The sequence below is a fragment of the Aquarana catesbeiana genome, linkage group LG01, assembly GCF_042186555.1.
Source record: "Aquarana catesbeiana isolate 2022-GZ linkage group LG01, ASM4218655v1, whole genome shotgun sequence".
Classification (NCBI taxonomy): Eukaryota; Metazoa; Chordata; class Amphibia; order Anura; family Ranidae; genus Aquarana; species Aquarana catesbeiana.
Window position 1 is genome coordinate 494,620,171 of NC_133324.1, and position 3,343 is coordinate 494,623,513.

Consider the following 3,343-nt stretch of genomic DNA (forward strand, 5'->3'; position numbering starts at 1 on the left):
GTTCTTGCAGTACTGTATTCTGTGCGGCATGGTTGTCTTCCATTGCTGACATCCGACGCTCTAGTGCTGCTAAGGAGCTCTCTCCTGATTCCACTCTGGAGGTTAGCTTACTGACGTCCGCTCGTACCGCATTCATCTCCCTGCGGTGTGTTGCTTCCACTGTGGCAATGAGGGCTGTGATGTCCGTTTTGGTTGGCAGGGCTTGTAGCAGAGCGCGCAGCTCCGAGTCCACTCCACTTGAGTACGATGAAGGCTGTGAGTGTTCGCCCAGAGTCGGGCGGAGATCTGTGGGGAAGCCGGCGTAACTCTCCGCCGCCTGTGTGTCTCCGTGCGGTGACGAGGAGCTGCTCGCTGCATGTCTCCCTGAGCGTTCTCCATGCTGCGCCGCCATCTTGAGTTCCGGGGAGCCGAGGAGAGATAGTTGAAATCTTCGTCTAAGTTCGCCTGAGGAGGGTGGCTGAGGGGTGGATTTGGTCAGCCTGCTGTTCTTCTTAGTAGTTCTCCTTTTAGTAGAGTACATAGTTTAGGATTTAAGCATGAATAGCCGGGGTAGGGGTGAGACGGCCGGGAGCTCAGCAAAAGCACGTCTCTATCCAGCCATGTCCAAGCCACGCCCCCTCTGATAACACTTTTTACTGTGGCCTTTGCAGTAGCATTTGCCACTGGACATCCAAAAAACATGTCCATACAGACAAAATGCATACTTGTAAGATCCTGACTTGGGCATCTGGATATATCTTTTTTTGTGATCTCTGGAAGGGATGTTCAGCTTTTGGTAACACCGTTGGTAACAGGTAAAACAAGAAGTGGTATGTTATAAAAACAACTGTGGAGAACCCTGTCTCTATCCCATGCTCATTTACTAAGGCAGCCATAATTTCATGCGACTGATGACTCGGTTCATGTGTCAAGCTGGAGGGAAAAGAGTAGCTGGCAGACATAAATTATCACCTTTTCCAAAGTCCTGTTTCATAAGAAATTGCCCCCTGTGGACCACTTGTTCTTCTCGTTCTGGGGTCCTTAAAGTTGAATTATTAATCCCAGCTATACTGGGCCAGAACTAGGGTGGAATCTGTGAGTTGCACAGACCCATCAAGTGTCCCGGGCTGTAAATGCAGCATCCTTAGTCACCTGGTCTGCTTCCATGTGTGAGTTTTAAAGTTAATATGGCTACCTCAGTAAGAACCTGGAAGGCTGAAAACAGCCGATCAAATTAACTTGGCATGCTTGGTTGGTTTACCTGCCGAAGTAAAAACAAACTTCTGGCCCGTTAAATGGAACCAAAAGCTCTCTATATCTCGACTATCTATATAAATATACACTCTTTTTATAGCTCACAGGCTTTGCTAAAACATGGAGCTCTGCTTCTTGAGCTGGGGAAAAAGGATCCAATGACTTTGAATACAGAGTATCCTTCTGGGTGATAAACTGCATACTCAAATCTACAAACAATTTAATATCTGGGTCTTCAGGGAGTGTGTCCTACACTGGGCTCACAGCAGCTGATTCCTATGTCATCAATTTAACACATGTGTCTTCCTTTGTCTCCAGCCTCCTCCAATAGAGGCAATAAGGTGGCTGGATTCAAATGTACGCATTTTTCATTGTTAGATTTGTACATAAACAAACTCATATTTTAAACCTTTCATTAGACAAACATTTAGTTAGCTGTATATTTGCTGCGCAGAATGTCGGACCATTAAAAATTAAATGTTTGACCAAAACAATATCTAACTTTGTCTAATAGCACCTTTGCATAAAAGCTACAGCTCTGATATATCGGGGTGAACCATTTATTACTGGGTCCAGCTTGCATAAATATATTACAATGGCTTGTTTACTATCATGCTATTTGTGTAAGAACTCCAGTTTCATGTTTCAAAAGACAACTTCTTCCTGGCAATATTACAATAAATTATAACAATACCCTGCGGTCATGCAGAGATGCCCATAAATCCAAAATATTCTTCTGCTTATACCACTGCACTTACAAGAAAAAGGGGCACATCATTTCACAATCCACATATTCTGCTTTGGATTTCAAAAATAAAAATAAATAAAAACAAAAGGACCAAGAATCTGTATGATGGACCAGAAAGCATCAAAAACTATAAAACAACCGGCTGCAGGTGGCATCTATCCTAACAGGGTGTGTGGACTTGATGTGATGGGTCTGTTATATTTAAATTTTATTTAATATTACTCTCACATCATGGACCGCACATCAAGTTATTATCAAGAACCTTGAAATTTCATTTTTGTAGGAAAACTTCTTATGTATCCCATCCATCTTGGCTTTGTTAAATATTATGGCAGCTTCATCTTAATCGTTTTTTCTCTCAATAAGGGCTTATTGTATAAATGTAAAATTACAAAATTGTTATCTTAATCTAAACTAATCCCATTCATTACAAATTTCCCCAATAACCTGGATTTCATTTCCAACCAAAGGTTGTCTAAACCAGTTTCAGTATATCTATATTAACAAAATTGTTAAACTCATATTAGAAATTAATACTCATTATTACTTAATTTTACTTAATCTCCCTTTTTTAAATGCACTGTTTCCACTATCAAAGGATATTCAATTTGTGTAATACACGGTTAAATGTAACCTTCATTTTATCATGTTTGGAAAACAGATTCAAAAAATAATTGTGATCACATTGTTTACCATTAGATTTGTTAACCCGGCACATGTTTTGTCTAAAAAACTGGAATTGGCATGGTGTCCTTCCAGCTTATCACTGACCTCTCAGGGACATTCTTTCAGGAGAGCACAAAGGAGGGGGTCACATCTGCGTACATGACACACACAAGCAATAGAACTAAAGGTCCCAGCATTCGCACACACATACACCAATATCTCTCTAAAATCACTTACATTTTCCCATTTGTACACAACACATGCATATCATTCTCTCACTTTCTTTTAACTCTTTAATATTTCCCTGCTTAAATTCTGCATTCCTTATTTTGTTCAGATATCTTTTATATCTAGCTTCTATGATCAGATGGGCAGCCAGAGTGCTCATCCCATCTTCCCTCTCTGACAACATATAAAGTATTCTGTTTTACCTCTCATTTCTCTGTTTCTGACTTTTACTAGTTGTAGTGCCTGACCCCAAATTCATCCCACAACTTAACATGAAAATGTCCCTTTCTGTCTAGTGTTAATGTCACCCTTGATCCATCCTGCTCACATAGATAGCTGTTTCTCTAACTGTTTACTCTGCATGATTCTTAGTCTCTATGGCCTTTGGTAACCCAGTTACCCATTGTGGATCCATGTCCACTCTAACCATTAATCTAGGGGTTCAGTATAGGCAGAACCGCACCTTTG